This window comes from Notothenia rossii (assembly GCF_949606895.1).
Source record: "Notothenia rossii genome assembly, chromosome: 7".
Lineage (NCBI taxonomy): Eukaryota > Metazoa > Chordata > Actinopteri > Perciformes > Nototheniidae > Notothenia > Notothenia rossii.
Genome location: NC_136905.1, coordinates 51126390 through 51145950, shown reverse-complemented (window position 1 = coordinate 51145950; position 19561 = coordinate 51126390). Strand labels below are relative to the sequence as shown.

General features: G+C 40.4%; 1 protein-coding gene across 4 annotated transcripts in view; it reads left to right on the top strand.

Annotated features, from left to right (window-relative positions):
• Positions 1-19561, top strand: part of clmna (calmin a) — a 107821-nt gene that overhangs the window by 35342 nt on the left and 52918 nt on the right. The gene's annotated exons all lie outside the window — the stretch shown is intronic.

Here is a 19561-nt window from a genome sequence, read left to right as displayed (position 1 = left end):
GGATCAGGAAACTCATTTAAATCTCAACTATAGTAACCCATTCAGTTGAATGGTTTTCAAATGTTATAGCCTTCGCATTTGTTTTTTTTATTTGACACTTAAATTGTTTTTTACTAGTACTTAGTTGATTGTGGTTGTCTGGCATTATTTATCTATATTGTCTTTTTCACTGGATGTCTGATTAGGAATGTATCTTGTTCTCGGGTCTCAATAAGATGCCTAGCTCAACAAGTCTATTTGATTAAATAAAGTGTATGATAAAAGCTGGAAACATGTGCCTGTGCAAATATGATCTCAAGGAGTGATGCTGAACAACATGCATGCTGTGTATCCAATAATCCCCCCCCCCCCCCCCCACTCTGAGGCAATGCAAGACGTTTACTTTGTGTAAACTTGGTTGGAATCACAAAGCAAATACACTGACGCCACCAGATCCCACCGATGAGTCATTCATTGCCTGTCTAGCGTTTTATTATAGATGTGTGTTCATTTATAGCCTCCAGATCTAATAGCCCCTTAATTATATTTGCTCACTCCCTTTGTGCCCTCTCCTCCACCCAGGAATGTAATAAAAGAGTTGTCATGCTGAACGTGTCCATTTGGTTCGTAGACTCAGCTGCTCCTCCTCTGTTTGCATGGCAAGCAAATTAAGGCCCGGACACACCAGGCCGATTATCGGCGTCTGTGGGCGTCAGGCCGACGATGAGCGTCGACACGCCCTACTCAGATTGGTGTGTCCCACACCGTCGGGTCTTTTCAGCCGGGCTGACACCTTTTCGGCCGAAAGCCGCATGTTCATATCATTGTAGTAGTTTGTTGACTCTAAATATAGTTATTCATTAGTCAGAATGGCTTTGGTGGCTAGGCTAACATCATCCATGTAATACAAGAAACATCTCATAGTCTGCCATTGTTGTTATTGTGATGGATATTCATGCTAGTCGGACCAACTACAAACCAAACCAGTTCTAATAAAGATCTAGAACTGATCTAATTTCAGTGGAAAAGTGTTATCAGATTTGGGAGGGGGTGTGTAAGCTGGCAAACAAAGAACAGTGTTTCAGATTGCTGCTTTGAAAATACGCCAAGTACAAGAGGTAATATCAGCTCAATGAACTTCAAGTATTAACTAAAACTACTCCTCCAGTCAAATGTGCCCTGTGAGTTATTAATGATTGTATTACACTTGATTGATACATGCATGTGTAAGCAGCATTTTACTGTTGAGTTGGTTTACAATATATTCAGTAGTTCAGTTCCACACCATGGTAGTTGTGTAATTTCAAAGGGTCAACTGATGCTTTCATACAATAATCTACTGTTATAATCCCTGAGCTAAACACAACTGGGGGCAAAAAACCGGGAAAACTGATGAATGTATATATTCACAGTAGCACATGCATGCTTACACAGACATTTGTAAAAAGCACCAAACTAGGCAGTATCAGAGCCTCAGAATGCTAACACCATCCCTTTCTTACTGTACTGCAGCACATTTTTTTTAGAAGGATTACATTTTCCATATTACAATAAAAACACCCAATTGAGTACCTACGTAATTACTCACCACGCAGAGTCAGACTTGTAAAATGAAATATCCGTAGCTTCAAAAGAGTCCTCTATCTGCAGTAGGTAATGTCGTTAGCTGATGTCATCTTTCCAGGTGTAAGCTCCACCGGCAGCTCTGGTTTCTAGGCAGTGTTTTATGAAAGATTAGGTCACCGTATACCTCATACTCCATCCTTATGAATGTGCAATATTGTTAGCTCTGGTGATTTATTTCCTGCAAGAGAGAAGTCACACACTCTCAGGCGCCTGATCTGGTCCCAGAGAGTGTATGCTGTTCAAGCTGTAAAAACTCAATTTCTACTTCATTATTATAGTCTTTTTTTGTCAAGTCTGTCATATCGTTGTTGTTTGATGACCACCACCATTAAAACTTGCCTAGTATAGTTCTTCTTGACCTTTTGTCGTCCACCATCATCAGGTACATTTTTCATTGGACAAGTACTTGAGTTCTGAGCATTCATGCTATCCAGGGGATTAATCCTCGATGATTACTTGAGTACCATCATTAAGAAACATCTGACAATTGTAACAAAATATAAAAACAAAAGTGGACAAACAAAATTGATTGCCAAGCCAATTTTTTAGTGGTAGTAAGGATCCCAACATAGCTTAACCCTTATGTTGTTTTCAGGTCTCCCGTAAAATTATATAATAACTACGCTCTGGTTTTTTTTATCGGAACTATGCTTCATGATGTCCTCCACAACAGCGATATAAACACTACAAAACTGATTTTCTCAATTTTAGCCAAGTCTTAAGGTCTCTAAAAAAAAAGTGTATAATTTGGTGTTCGGGCCTGGGAAGACCCAGCAGCATTGTTTTGGGTGACTCAGGGTCATCTTTAGACACCACACCCCCACCTCCTTCATTCACTGTAACAATAATTTTTTCGCAACATGCACGGGAACTCGACCTTTCACAAATATATGTAAACTAACACTTGAACCTGAACACACATTTTTTCTCATGCAGTACAGTTTGGGGGTTTAAGTCAAGGCCGGTTTTAAATCCTTCTTTTTCAAAACGTTAAACCTGTTTGTGTGATTGTGCAGAACTGTTTTTCAACAGGGACTGTTGCAAAAACCAAGCAGCTCATAAATGTTAGATTTAAAAATTATAAAAAGGGTTTACAAAAAAAGTTTTATTAGAGTTTTTTCATTTATATTAATTATTTTCTACAAAGAGATAATAATGCAGAGCTATGGTCTTGCTGTTTTTTGACGTAGAGAGGGGAGTTTGCTTTCTCACTGTATTTACATCCTTTAAAGAAGGACCCTTATTCAGCATGATAGTGTAACTACAGACAGAGTTTACTTTGTTTAGGGGCCAGATTGGACTTGGGCCATTGTCTTTGATAAACTCCCCCTCTGAGTCTGTACAGTGGTTGCTGCGTGTGGCTCTGCGGTCACGTCCTGACAACTTGAAATATTCATTAGCTTTGTCTGATAGTGTTTCTTAACATAGAATCCCGGAGCCACGGCACCACTATTTATCGGGGTTGTTTTGGCTTTCAGTGAAGAAATATTGTAACCTTCACACACGGCATCTATTGCACGTCTGTCCGTCCTGGGAGAGGGATCCCTCCTCTGTTGCTCTCCCTGAGGTTTCTCCCATGTTCCCCTTTAAACTGTGGGGTTTCTCTGGAAGTGTTTCCTTGTACGATGTGAGGGTCTAAGGACAGAGGGTATCGTATTGTCATACTGATATTCTGTACAAACTATGAAGTCCACTGTGACAAATTTAACATTTGTGATATTGGGCTATATAAATAAACATTGATTGATTGATTGATTGATTGATTGATTGATTGATTGATTGATTGATTGATTGCTCTTGTTGAAAAACTCCTGACCAATGTACAGAATCAGTAAAGACCAGAGGTGGGACCAAGTAATTGTTTTGCAAGTCCGAGTCAAGTCTCAAGTCTTTGCGCTCAAGTCCGAGTCAAGTCTCAAGTCTTTGCGCTCAAGTCCAAGTCAAGTCTCAAGTCAGGATGGGCAAGTTCAAGTCAAGTCCAAGTAAAAACTTTGACAAAACGAGTCATAAACAAGTCATTATGTGCTTTTCACCAAATGTAATGACATCGATCAACAGAATAATACTTAATAATCCAACTGCTCTTTATTAGTCACATTAATAATTTAATAAGCAATTTTCTCTCTGCTGGTAAAGTAACGTGTTTTCTTCTAATTTAAGAGGGATCAGTAAGGTAAGGCTACCGTGACGGTTTGATTCAGAAGGAGTTTAATGTGCAAGATCCCTGATGTTGAGGTAACCAGAATGTTTATTTCCACTGTGTACAACATGTTATAAGGGACCCACAATCTATCTTTATGCAAGGGATAGTGTGCAGCGAGGCGGTCACTATGGGGAAAAGAACACCTGAATCTAGATCCCTCTGCAGGTGGTAGTTTAACTATATTTTGATGCTAATACTTTTGTACTTTTACTTGTAACATTTTGAATGCAGGACTTTTTATTGTAACCGAGTATTACACTCGGGTACTTTTACTCAATCTAAACTTCTCCCACCTCTGATAATAAATCCTGAGTGCCAAAAACAAAACCTGCTCTGAAGGTTATTTTAATTTTCCAAATCCTGCACTCAGCTTTGCTTTCTCCAATATCATTGAAATGCAGCCAGATGCTGCTTATTTGTTCGGTTTTCTCTCATTTCTTGACTTTGTCCGACGCGCTTGCATTTAAATCCGTCGCTCTGTGCAGCTGGCCTGTACCACTACACCTGCTGTGCCCCCCACCCTTTTTTCACATAATGGTATGATCCTAGTGTGTCCTCGCATATGATTGGCCGCATGGTGGCCCAGCTAAATAAAATCCCGCCCCTGCCTGCAAGGATTCTCAGCAAGAGTAAAAGCGGCTGGAGATTCTGCTCTCCCCGACGGGAGTCTGCTCTTCGAGCGGCATCTCGCGATCGGCGTGTTGGAGACCCCTGAATTAAATTATCAAGTCACCTCAAGTCAGAAGGCTCAAGTCCAAGTCAAGTCCCGAGTCATTGGTGTTCAAGTCCAAGTCGAGTCGCAAGTGCTTTGTGATTTTGTCAAGTCGAGTCTCAAGTCATCAAATTGATGACTCAAGTCTGACTCGAGTCCAAGTCATGTGACTCGAGTCCACACCTCTGATAAAGACATTACATTTTAAACCGGAATCCACAGCCGGTCTTCGGACATGTCTTCTCTTGGACCAGTCGTTTTTTTCAGCAATCTTGATTGACTTTTCATTATGAATGGTGGTGAACTTGTTGCTTTGTCAAACATGAATTAAGTTGCAAATACGTTGGTTGAAAGCTCCATCATTTGGCATGTGCTACACGAAGAGTGTTGAAGCATTTGGCTGCATCGCACTCTGGTCTATGGAAGCTGCATCAATGGATACTGAAGCCAATAATTGGTTACATTATTCCTTCGTTGATTCACTTATGTTCTAGAGAACATGCTCTTCATTTAATCTCGGCTCTTCTCCCTTCAGTCTCTCTCTCACCTTGCTCCTTCCTCCCTTCATCCCCCACCAACCTCCCCCTGTCTGCTCCGACAAAGATCCATGCAATAAAGACTCTGCGACGCCTTTTGAATACCAACTAAACTCCAGCATTGTCTGAGATCAGGGGGGGAGAATTCTCTGCATTTGGGGCGTTCCCCTCCTCATGCCACTGCTCTACAGCTAAGAGGCCAATTGGACCGCAACCCTAAACCCCCCATGATGAAGAGCAATAACTCCCCTCCTTTTTCTGTATAGCCCAACATGCTCAATAGTGTGTGCGTGCGTGCGTGTGTGTGTGTGTGTGTGTGGCCTCAGTGAGACATACTGGACATAAATATGAATAACAGCTGACTTTGCTACCATGGTAACCCCTCTAGAGGTCCCCCCCCCCCCCCCCCCCCCCCCACATGTCTGCAGCACAGGGAGTGTGGGAGGAGGAAGTCAACAGTAAACATGCTGCAGTGCCCTCCCTAGCCTGGAGATGGTATTAATATAGTAACTCAGGATCAATACATTTGTACTAATTCTTTCATATTTATGCGATGCGATCATAGGGATGCGATACACTTTATTGTCCTCGTAAGAAAATTAGTTTTGGATTCTGTCTTTTAGTTCCACAAAAGATACAAATAATAAATAGTGCATAGTAAAAGACAACAGCATATTCACACATAACTTACAGTACATGTACACAGTTTGACATACACAGACAACATAGTGACACTCTGCTGCACTAACCCCATGGCCACCCTTTAAACTATATGTCACACGTGTTTGTTAAGAAGTTCAATGGACGTAGGAGGAATGAGTGTTTTTGACGGTTTAACCTTACTTCATTACTTGAATCAAAGTGACTTTGTGACTCTTCATGCTGACAGGTGGTGACTGTGGTGCTTATTTTGGCTTTATCTTTATGAGGCTCTCCATTAGCACTAGCATGAACATTAGCTATTCTTCCTGGGGTCCACACACTCACACACTTATTTAAGTAGTTTAGCCACGTAAACACATCAAACATAAACAAAGAAAACAGCTTAACAGTCATTAAGTTAGGAAGTGAAAACAAAAAATTGTCATCCTTTAAACCAACATTCAAATAATAATTAAAAATCGACTTTTCATACACAAGTAGTTCATGTATATGTCCAAAATAAAGACCTGTTTTTAAAGAGGCCCTATTCTTTAAAGGGCTTTTCCCTTTCCTGTTGTTCTGCATGTGAATGCTCTCCAAAGGCTAAAGATTGCACGAATAACCATTCCCATAATATCATTGGTGAGCGTGTCACTGTCACATTTCTGACAAACGATACTAAAGCACAGAGTGTCTCTGTCCGACAGGAAACCAGCTTAGATTGCCATGCATGTCTATCATACTTATTCTGTGTGCTGTGATGCACATCCTGCCGCTTTATTTGGAACTTCTTGTAATTGTTTGTTATCCTTATAGCACCAAATAACAACACTGTAATCAAGCAGAGACAGACCTACAGATGTAGCACTTCATTTCAGACTCCAGCTTACAGCTTCCTGCCTACGACCTGCCTAAAACCAGTATAGAGGAATGTTAAGCCCTCCCACTATTTTCCAAGAGGGCGTTGCCAGATTTTCTATTTCAGGTTTTAACCAGGAGATGACGCTTCATTCACAAATACAGAAAGACAAGTTTCATGGACTTTCAGTTGTGTTTTGAAGAGCATTTGAACACATCAATATTTTAGATCAACTAAAGTATATCTAATCTTGTAATTCAATAATATATAGTCTTTATATATTAAATAATCATAATAATAATGTAAATGTTTACATTACACTTCTTTATTTGTTATGCTCATACTTTTACCTTTACAATCGTTTGCTTTAATATGCAGTATATTTTTTGTATATTTTTGTGTTTGCTTCCTCCTGCTCCCTTTCGGACACATACTGTATGATTTATTATTATTATTAATAGGAAGATATTATTAAGATAAGATAAGATGTTACTTTATTGATTGAACATTTTAGTTTAGAATGTGCTGTCCCACGGTAGTTCAGAAGGCTCACAGGTCACATTCCGACCATTATTTAAAACAATAGGTGCTTTCACACCGTCTACAGCTTGATTCGTATAGAGGGAGCTCTGTGGCCAGTGTTCAAATTACCCATTTGCTTTCGGAGAAGCCCTATTATTCAGTGCACATCCTGCTACTAAATATATCACACGCACGCTCTGTTGACTGGCGCAGCAGCAGTTGAGTAAAGTTGGAACGATATTGGCAGATTCAGATTTCACGGATCAATAACTCATGAACAAAACATTATTCAGACACAAATGACGTCTCCTAAGTACCGTGGTAAGGTTGACAACGAACTACATTTTTATCAAAAAAAGCCAATACGTGCTGTCCTCCAAACTGGAAACATTACATTGGTCTCTATCCGCAGCCGGAGAAGAAATGAGTGCTCAGGGACCGTCTGCAAAGTGCAACTCCGAAAAAAGAGAGTACAATAATATTCAATCACTTCACTATTATACAGCTTATTACTACCAAACTCACTACACACATCAATAGTCTCCTGTTGGTCAGACTACAGCAGAGAGTTTGGAAGAATGTGCTTTTGAATAATTTGGGTGAATATTTCTAATGTAAAATCTTCAATAAATATGGCATCATCTTCAATAACGTTACTATTATACAGTATATTTATACCAAACTCACTACACACATCAATAGTCTCCTGGTGGTCAGACTACAGCAGAGAGTTTGGAAGAATATGGTTTTGAATAATTTTGGTGAATATTTATAATGTAAAACCATGGCATCATCTTCAATAACCGTCTATATCATCCTGGATCATGGGTGTAATCCTAGACGGCACACGAGAGCAGATGGCCAGGCAAGAGCTAAAAAAGGTGAGTGAAACTGATTATTCAAAGTATTTACATCCCTTTAGTACTGTAGGCTTGAGAAAGGAGACTGAACTGTGTCTACAGGCAACTTCCAGAGTTATTATAATCATGCAGTTTTTGGAGACATTTGTGTTGTTTTTAACCAATACATTTAGAATATAAGCTTCCCTTTTTTTCTTCTTCCTGTTGAGAAGAATAAAAAATGAATACTGTGTAAATGAAATTATTGTTTTGCACCTGTATATTATAGAAAATAACACTTATGTTTACATATTCCCTAGGTTTTTCAGGTCACATTTGATCTATATGATGGAGCCATTGGATTTGTCAATATAAGAAATCAAAACCAAACCATATTCTTCCAAACTCTCTGCTGTAGTCTGACCACCAGAAGACTATTGATGTGTGTCGTGAGTTTGGTAGAAATATACTGTATAATAGTAACGTTATTGAAGATGATGCCATGTTTATTGAAGATTTTACATTATAAATCTTCCCTAAAATTGTTCAAAAGCACATTCTTTCAAACTCTCTGCTGTAGTCTGACCAACAGGAGACTATTGATGTGTGTAGTGAGTTTGGTAGAAATATACTGTTTAATAGTGAAGTGATTGAAGATGATGCCATATTTATTGAAGATGTTACACTATAAATATTCCCCAACATTACTCAAAAGCACATTCTTCCAAACTCTCTGCTGTAGTATGAGCATCAGGAGACTATTGATGTGTGTAGTGAGTTTGGTAGTAATACTGTATAATAGTGAAGTGATTGAATATTATTGTATTCTCTGTTTTCGGTGTTGCACTTTGCAGACGGTCCCTGAGCACTCGTTTCTTCTCCGGCTGCGGAAAGAGACCAATTTAATGTGTCCAGCTCAGAAGACGGCGCATATTGCCTTTTTTTTTAATCTACATGTGATTGTAGTTGTCAACCTTACCACGGTACTTAGGAGACGTCATTTGTGTCTGAATAACGTTTTGTTCATCAGTTATTGATCCGTGAAATCCGAATCTGCCAATATCGTTCTAACTTTACTCAACTCGCAGCAGCGCGAATTCGATCAATTGCTATAAAATCCCTCTGCTACTACTACAGACGGTGTCACTACGCCGGCGGCTGTGGCCGTTTTGAAGCGTCTTCAGGCTCCGCATCGGCAGGCCTCTCCCTCGGTGTGGAGCTGTCAAGCTCGACCCTAACGCCGCTTAACGCCAGCCAACTAAAAGTTGTTTTCCGTTCACGTTGTCATTTTTAGACTCCTTCGCTTCTTTGCTTGTGAATCCAAAAGCTTTGACGCTTGGCTGTTTTCGTTTTGCCATATTTTTTATTACAAAGCCAGAGTTAAAAAAATATCAATATGAACATTTCAAATACCGCGCCGGCATCACCGCCGTAACCATAGCAACGTAAGTAAGAATGCAGCGCCGCCACGTACAGATGGCAACACCCAGACATATTCACAAATATAAAACAAATATTCAGAAACTGTAATGAACAATGACTATTATTTATTTCAAGAACTGTTATTTACAGAAACTCAACATTTCTAATCTGTGTGACACAAATATGCACGATTGTTTTGGGCTCCCTCTATTTATCTCAAAGTCAGCCTTCAGGGGAGCTCCCTCCCTCTTCGGGGGAGCCAAGCTCCCCCTGGCTCCCCCCCATTTCGAACAGTGTCTGTGGCTGAATGGCCAGCGATTAGGTTCGGCGCATTTATCATAGGTGATCAGAGCTAACTGCCTGCCGTCAGATTTCATTTAAAAAACAGATCTGATTTTAAGACTACTTCTGCGCTCATAAAGAATGATAAGAATAAGAATAATGCGTATTGAACTGGTTTCATTAATTAGTGAGTTTATTTAACACTAGAACCGCCAATCGGGTCAATTTGTGTGATATGTGTTGTGTGTGTGCAATGTAACTTTTTTTCAATAAAATATTAAAGTCTCCCAGTCCGGGACTTTTCCTGAAAGTGTGTTTTGTAGCACCCTATGTTGTTAAAAATTGCATTCTAATAGCGGGATTTGACGGGTTTAGGTAGGCCGATACAAAAACCTCTGGCGGTTCTAGTGTTAAGGTAATTAGGTACAGTAGAAGCCCTTTTTTATCAGTAACAAATTTAGCAGTTGAACATAAAAGTCAACTAACTGATGGGTCACTTGCAATGACAGTGTTGTGTCTAACTGTAAGCTTTTCACTCAGAGTAACCTACACTTAATTTAGCTGCTGGAGAAGAAAGATCAGGGGGGGAGGGGGGGAGAGAGCTGTGGTTGATGGGCCATTAGTTGTGTAAATACACAGCTGAGAGCTGCCGTTTCATTGAGACTGTTTAAAAAACGGTAACAACGGACAGTTTTTCTTAGCGGATGCATGTCAATTTAAATCAATACATACAACTATTTTTTAAATCAATACATATTTTTTAAATCAATAAAAACATTTTCTAAATCCATAAAAGCATTTAAATTCATATTGGGAGTCATGTCGTTACTTTGTTGAGAATGTGGCCATGTAATAAGCGGGATAATTTGCAGCGACTTGTTCCTTATGGGGAAAATAACACCCGTCATGTGTGTGTAGAGGTGTGTGTGGTTAAAACACTTTCATGAAGTGAAGGAGGTTTTCCTTCTATAAAACAGCTGTGGGCAGCAGTGAGTGTCACGGACATGAATTCATAGATCAAGGCAGACTGGTGCACACATCTCCTGTCCTGCCAACACTGGCAGGACAGTAGGCGACACGCCCGTTCTAAGCCGTGTCCCTCACTCCTCACATCCCAAGCTGCATCCCCACAAGTGTATTATGTTGTTACATCTCAGATGTTATGTTTCTGTTGTGCTCTGTCTATGTTCAGTGATGCAAACTTGTCACCTTGCGGCGAAATTCGCCGTTTTGAATCCAAAATAGGTCGTTTGTGTGATTCATGTAGATCTGCAATAAAAATATTTTTGGGGTATGGGGGGGTCTGGGACCCGGAGTAATCTGCAGCCGTGAGCTGCTATGTGCCATCATGACACGCATGGTGTTCTTTTTTTTTATATATTATAATGAAGTGCGAGCTGTGTGCTCGAGTCTTCCTGCCTGTCGGCTCTGCTCATGGATGTATAATAAGGCTCTGCTGCTCCGAGATGATGGTCTAGCTTCAGCAGCTACATTACCTACGGGTGCGTTCGTTAATATTAACTGCGCGTCCGGAGTCACTGTGGCACAGACTGGACCGCTGGTGAACAGCTGTTAGAACGTGCCGTTCAGGTGTTCAGAGCAGAGCTCCCTGTCGGAGCGGCATAGCGTGATGTGAACTGAAAAGTTTTTCTGTGGCAATATTATTTAAGGAATCGTTGAGCTAGCTAGCTAGCACATATTGTCACTATCTGCTAACGTTAGTTTTAGCCTTCTATTTCTAATAGTTTTTTTCATAGGCTATAAACAGAGGTGGTATAAGTATATATATATTGTACTTGAGTAAAAGTAGAAGTACTCAGATCTTGTACTAGAGTAAAAGTAGAAGTACTCAGGTCTTGTACTTGAGTAAAAGTAGAAGTACTCAGATCTTGTCCTTGAGTAAAAGTAGAAGTACCAGAGTGTAGGAACACTCTGTTACAGTAAAAGTCCTGCATTCAAAATGTTCCTCAAGTAAAAGTAGAAAAGTATTATCATCAAAATATAGTGAAAGTTGCGACAGTAAAAGTAGTCATTGTGCAGATTGGTCCATTTCAGAATAATATATATTATATGTTTTATAATGATTGATCATGAAAGTGTTCTCAAAGTTGGTAAAGGTGCAGCTAGTTTGAATGACTTTGTATACTGCAGGGTAGCTTTTGGATTTACTCCAGGTGGAACTAAAGTCTGATTTAACACTTGATTATATTTCACATCATTCATCCACATCTGTAAAGAAACTAAAGGTATTAAATACATGTAGGGGAGTAGAAATACACCATGTACCTCTGAACTGTAGTGGAGTAGAAGAACAAAGTAGCAAAACATTGAAATACTTAAATAAAGTACAAGTATCTCAAAATTGTTCCCAAGTATAGTACTTGTTGAGTTTATGAACTTAGTTACTTTACACCATGTGGCTATAAAGATAGAAAGACTCAGCCTTGCACAGAGGCATGAAAATACATTTTCAAAATGCTCAACAGTGCTGCCAAAATTATAAACTGACTGCTACACAATTTAAAATAAATGCTTTTATATATTTCTATTAGATGTGACTCTTGGGCGTTTCTGTTATTATTAAAACTGCTGCTTTAGTCGTTCTGACTGCTAAAATCCTCTGTTATTCCTCATTTTAAAGCCGATATTCCGTGGGGTGGGGGAGCCGGGGGCTCGGATCCTTGTCACCTTTTTCATACCTGATGAGTTTGCATCCCTGTATGTTAAAAAGCCTCAGTCACCTTAATTCATGTAATAAAAACATCTCAGGTCAGTAACACTCAAAGCTAAATGTGCAATACCATGTTCAGTTATGTTACTATTTATGATGTTATTGTTGTTACATCAAAAGATGTACATATTGGAATGATTTCTTAACTTACAGTAGGCTATTTTTTACAATGTGTGTTGGAAGGACTTATTAAATTACTATGAATATTGTCATAGTTGAAGGCTTTTAGAGAAGGATGAACTATAAGCCTGAATTACATAACATGTTATACCTAAAAACATAAAAGCCACAATAAATAAATCACAATTATTGTAGTTATTTTTACCTCCCGTATTGCTTTCAACCCACCAGCTTTTATGGTGTTGTTACGTCACTAACTGTAAGCTTGTCACATACAGTCTATGGTCACTCAGAGTAACCTACAGTTAATTTAGCTGCTGGAGAAGAAAGATCAGGGGGAGAGTGGGGGGAGAGAGCTGTGGTTGATGGGCCATTAGTTGTGTAAATACACAGCTGAGAGCTGCCGTTTCATTCAGACCGTTTAAAAAACGGTAACAACGGACTATTTTTCTTAGCGGATGCATGCCAATTTAAATCAATACATAAAACTATTTTTTAAACCAATAAAAACATTTTCTAAATCCATAAAAACATTTCAATTAATATTGGGAGTCATGTCGTTACTTTGTTGAGAATGTGACCTCCGCTACGCTTTGGGATCCTGATCGACCGACGAAGCTCCATTAAAATATAAATATTTTTGGTGAATTACTGAGTTTAGGAACGTTAATAACGTTTTAATGAAGTTGAATACAGTATATTCATATGTGTCAGTGATTTCATGTCAATTCGGCGAACATAAACATAAATGATCGTGGTGAAGATGATGATTAAATTAGGATTAAAAATCGAGAGCCGGGCTGCATTTCCTCCCATTTGTTTTTTTCAACTAAACAACATTATTTTATTCGATAACAACATGGTGATGTTTTGTAAATGATTACATGTCTCTTATTTAGCACAGAGTATGATATCCGTGACATATGGATCTTAACAAAGTTGCGCTGTACATCCAGCATACTGTATCTGACTTTATTTCACATGAGCTCCAGTGTGGAACCCCACTGCACCCCCTGGTGTATCAATGATCCATTGCAGCTGGCTTCATTATAATTACATTTATCTATCACGGGGGCGGTCTCAAGTCAAGCTGGAGGTTTTCCCTTGAGCGAGGACAGATCACGTACCAATCACGGCCCTCGCGTTTCAAACTGTCTGAAATGAATCGCTACATCTGCAATGCATTTAAAACATGTCTAATGACATCTGGTGCCATAACTTTTACAATCCCTTTTACAGCTGACACACCCCTAGCTAGATCAAATCAAATCAAATCAGGTTTTATTTATAAAGCACATTTTAAAACGATTTTTGGTCGAGACCAAAGTGCTGTACATGCAAATAATAAATAACACATTACTACATTCGCAAAGAACAGAAGACAATAAATTACCACAACAAATATAAAAATCCACACAGGGAATTGTCCGTAGTCATACTCTGCTCGGACTAGAATGCCAGGGAGAAGAAGTGAGTCTTTAGTTTTGTCTGGGCCGACCTCATATGGAGGGGCAGAGTGTTCCAGAGCCTGGGACCAGCTGCTGCGAAGGCTCGGTGCCCTCGGGTTTTGAGCCTGGTCTGGGGCACTACCAGCAGTAGCTGGTCAGCAGACCTTAAGGCTCTGGCTGGGGTGTAGCGCTGGAGGAGTTCAGCTATATAGGCCGGAGCCAGCCCATTTACTGCTTTAAAAACAAATAAAAGGAGTTTAAAATCAATTCGGAACCGAATTGGAAGCCAGTGCAGTGAGGCCAGAATTGGGGTAATGTGGTCACGCTTTTTGTGGCCAGTAAGAAGACGTGCAGCGGCGTTCTGCACTAGCTGCAGGCGTTTAATTGAGGCCTGGTCCATACCCACATACAGACCGTTGCAGTAATCCAACCTTGTGGTTACAAAGGCGGTGATAACCCTTTCCAAGTTTTTAAAAGATAAAAACGACTTGGTCTTAGCCAATAGTCGTATTTTAAAAAAGCAGGTTTGAACTACGCTGCTGACCTGTTTATCAAATTTAGAAGTGCTATCAAAGGTCACTCCAAGGTTCTTGACAGAGGGGAGGATGTTTTTTTTGAGGGAGCCCAGAGTATCAACTGGGGAGGCTGGAGGTTGGGGTCCAAAAAAGATGACCTCAGTCTTACTCTCGTTTAGGTTGAGGACATTTTGGCTCAGCCAGGATTTGACCTCTGTCAAGCAGTCCATCAATATCTGTAAAGAGTTTGCATTGGAATTGAGAGGCAGATAGATTTGTACATCATCTGCATAACAATGGAAGCGGACATTGTGTTTTGTAAGGATTGAACCCAGGGGCAGTATGTAAAGTAGAAAAAGGATGGGGCCCAGAATCGAGCCTTGGGGAACCCCACAGGTAAGAGGGGCTTTGGCAGAGGAGAAGGCACCCAGCTGCACTGAAAAGCTAGGGTCTGTCAGGTAGGACCTGAACCAAGCAAGGGCAGAGCCTGTGATGCCAGCGGACTGTTCAAGCCGTGACAACAGGATGCTATGGTCCAGAGTGTCAAAGGCAGCTGTCAGGTCTAACAACACCAGGACAGCTGGGCTACCTGAGTCAGCGGCTAGGAGCAGATCATTAAAAACTCTTAAAAGGGCTGTTTCAGTGCTGTGCATGGGTTTAAAGCCAGACTGAAACTTTTCATGGATTCCATGCGTGGTTAAAAAAGACTGCAGCTGGGCATAGACTACTCGCTCCAGAACTTTGGATAAAAAAGGTAGCTGGGAGATGGGCCTAAAATTAGCGAGAATGGAAGGGTCGAGATTTTTAGTGGCTTTACCACGGCATGTTTGAAGGCAGCTGGGACACATCCTGAGCCAAGAGAGGTATTTAATAGTAATAAAATACTTGCTCCAACTGAATTAAAAACATCTCTGAGAAGGCGAGAGGGAATGCTATCTGAGCTGCAGTTTGTCGGCCGCAGGTGCTTGACCACATCCAAGAGAGAAGAGAGGGATACAGGCTCAAAGTGGTTGAGGACAGCAGGGCACAGGAAAGGAGCAGGATCTGGGGTAGCACTAGTGTGGGCTAGCCTAAGAGCAGATACTTTTTCGATAAAAAATGTAAGGAACTTATCACAGAGAGTAGTCGATGGCACAATTGGAGAAGCATCAAAGGGATTAATGATCGAGTTGAGGACATTAAAAAGAACCTGAGGTTTATGGCTGTTTTTGGAGATTAACAGAGAAATGTGCTCTGTTTTGGCTGCTTTGACTGCCGTCTGGTAGTCGGAAAGACAAGCACGAAGGATTTCTAAGGAGACATGGAGTTTATCCTTTTTCCATTTTCTCTCTGCGCGCCTGCAAGCGCGTCTGAGGGCACAAGTACAGTCATTTAGCCAAGGCTCTGAGAGAACTTTGGTGCGTCTAAGCGTAAAAGAAGCAAAAGAATCCAAAATTAGTGTACATGTCGAGTCAAACATGGAGATAAGCTCATCAGCATTAAAAGCACAGTTCACATCTAATTTACAGATCAGGGAAACATTAAAAACATCAGAAAATTGTGAGGCAGTCCAGGGGTTAATCGAACGCAGACGACGCGCAGGAGCACGTGATTCGACTCCTGCGGAAGGGATCGAGGTTGTAAACAGAACCGGTAAATGGTCTGAGATACGCGTTGTTACACAGATTTCATCCACAGATACAGACAGTCCAAATGATAATACTAAATCTAAAGTGTGTCCTTTTTCGTGTGTTGGGCCAGCTACGGAATGAATGAGACTGAATGAATCGAGGAGATTTAAAAAATCCCTAGCCAGAGGTTTGGACTCGCAACACACATGGACATTGAAGTCTCCGCAAATCAAAACACGATCATATTTCACCATGAAGAATGTACAGTCAGGAGGAAGAAGTTCAGAGAACGGTGTATACTCTCCATCAGAAAATAAAATCCAGATCACGAAAAGTGAAGAAGTCATTTAGCAGGAATGTTTTGTTTGCTATCGACCTAGCATTTAGCAAAGCCATGCAAAGTTTTTGCTCCGGGCCGGCCGAAGGTGTAGTGCGTCTCAACAGACGAAGATGTTGAACGCCGCGCGGGCCGGGAGCAGTCGGACGGACAGGAAGAGCTGCCAGCGGGCCCAGCAGAGGACATAGCTCCGGAAAGACAGGGCGAATCCATCGATCCCTCCCATGGCGTGCAGCGGGAGGGCCATGACATCCGAGGCGTGGATAAGTCCCAGAAGAAGCCGTCAGGTATGCCTTAAGATGGACCAGTGCACCACCACGCTTTCCCCGACGTCTAAAGCGCTTTCGGCGAGGCAGGATGCAGGCGAACTGGCGCAGGTAGTTTGGAATATCAGACAGTAGAGGGGAGGGGGACGAGTTATGGTTGCCAGATGTAGGTTTGGGCAGCAGTACACTCCAATGAGGGTCTGAGGTGGAGGAGGGCTTGGCGATCATAGCAGAGCAGAGCAGAGACATTCTGACATACATAAAACAAAAGTAGGATTGCTAAAGGCAGAGAGCTGAGGGAGCGGCGAGCCGATACAGGCGTCATCTTGGAAACTCAGTCTACAGGTCATAGCTAGATGCTAACATCAGCTTGCTGACATGCAGGGTGATGCTAATAGGGTATACTACAGATGTAGCGATTCATTTCAGACAGTTTGAAACGCGAGGGCCGTGATTGGTACGTGATCTGCCCTCGCTCAAGGGAAAACCTCCAGCTTGACTTGAGACCGCCCCCGTGATAGATAAATGTAATTATAATGAAGCCAGCTGCAATGGATCATTGATTCACCAGGGGGTGCAGTGGGGTTCCACACTGGAGCTCATGTGAAATAAAGTCAGATACAGTATGCTGGATGTACAGCGGAACTTTGTTAAGATCCATATGTCACGGATATCATACTCTGTGCTAAATAAGAGACATGTAATCATTTACAAAACATCACCATGTTGTTATTTAACAAAATAATGTTGTTTAGTCGAAAAAAACGAACGGGAGGAAATGCAGCCCGGCTCTCGATTTTTAATCCTAATTTAATCATCATCTTCACCACGATCATTTATGTTTATGTTCGCCGAATTGACATGAAATCACTGACACATATGAATATACTGTATTCAACTTAATTAAAACGTTATTAACGTGCCTAAATTCAGTAATTCACAAAAAATATTTATATTTTAATGGAGCCTCGTCGGCAGATCAGAATCCCAACGCGCAGCGGAGGGATCTTGGTCTTCATGACGGGTGTTATTTTCCCCATAAGGAACAAGTCGCTGCAAATTATCCCGCTTATTACATGGCCACATTCTCAACAAAGTAACGACATGAATCCCAATATTAATTTAAATGCTTTTATGGATTTAGAAAATGTTTTTATTGATTTAAAAAATAGTTGTATTGATTTAAATTGACATGCATCCGCTAAGAAAAATAGTCCGTTGTTACCGTTTTTTAAACAGTGTGAATGAAACGGCAGCTCTCTCCCCCCTCCCCCCCTGATCTTTCTTCTCCAGCAGCTAAATTAACTGTAGGTTACTCTGAGTGACCATCGACTGTATGTGACAAGCTTACAGTTATTGACGTAACAACACCATAAAAGCTGGTGGGTTGAAAGCAATACGAGAGGTAAAAATAACTACAATAATTGTGATTTATTTATTGTGGCTTTTATGTTTTTAGGTATAAAAGGTTATGTAATTCAGGCTTATAGTTCATCCTGCTCTAAAAGCCTTCAACAATGATAATATTCATTGTAATTTAATAAATCCTTCCAACACACATTGTAAAAAATAGCCTACTGTAATTTAAGAAATCATTCCAATATGTACATCTTCGGATGTAACAACAATAACATTATAAATAGTAACATAGCTGAACATGGTATTGCAGATTTAGCTTTGAGTGTTACTGACCTGAGATGTTTTTATTACATGAATTAAGGTGACTGAGGCTTTGGGATGCAAACTCATCCGTATGAAAAAGGTGACAAGGATCCGAGCCCCCGACTCCCCCACCCCACGGAATATCGGCTTTAAAATGAGGAATAACAGAGGATTTCAGCAGTCAGAACAACTAAAGCAGCAGTGTTAATAATAACAGAAACGCCAAAGAGTCACATCTAATAGAAATATATAAAAGCATTTATTTTAATTGTGTAACAGTCAGTTTATAATTTTGGCAGCACTGTTGAGCATTTTGAAAGTGTATTTTCATGCCTCTGTACAAGGCTGAGTCTTTCTATCTTTATAGCCACATGGTGTAAAGTAACTACGTTCATAAACTCAACAAGTACTATACTTTGGCACAATTTTGAGATACTTGTACTTTATTTAAGTATTTCAATGTTTTGCTACTTTGTTCTTCTACTCCACTACAGTTCAGAGGTACATGGTGTACTTCTACTCCACTCCATGTATTTAATACCTTTAGTTACTTTACAGATGTGGATGAATGATGTGAAATATAATCAATTGTTAAATCAGACTTTAGTTCCACCTGGAGTAAATCCACAAGCTACCCTGCAGTATACAAAGTCATTCAAACTAGCTGCACCTTTACCAGCTTTGAGAACACTTTAATGATCAATCATTATAAAACATATCATATATATTATTCTGAAATGGACCAATCTGCACAATGACTACTTTTACTGTCGCTACTTTCACTATATTTTGATGAGAATATTTTTCTACTTTCACTTCAGGAACAAGGTGAACAGCCTCTGGCATGTTAGATCAAGGTGAATGCAGGACTTTTACTGTAACAGAGTATTCCTACACTCTGGTACTTCTACGTTTACTCAAGTACAAGATCTGAGTACTTCTACTTTTACTCAAGTACAAGACCTGAGTACTTCTACTTGTTCTCAAGTACAAGACCTGAGTACTTCTACTTTTACTCTACAAGATCTGTGTGCTTCTACTTTTACTCAAGTACAAGACCTGAGTGCTTCTACTTTTACTCAAGTACAAGATCTGAGTACTTCTACTTTTATTCTAGTACAAGATCTGAGTGCTTCTACTTTTGCTCAAGTACAATATATATTTAAGCAATTGCTCACGACAGGCCGTGGTATATGCTCATTATATCACAGCTAAGGGGCGTGGTTCGGCCCGACGCTATGCAACAACAC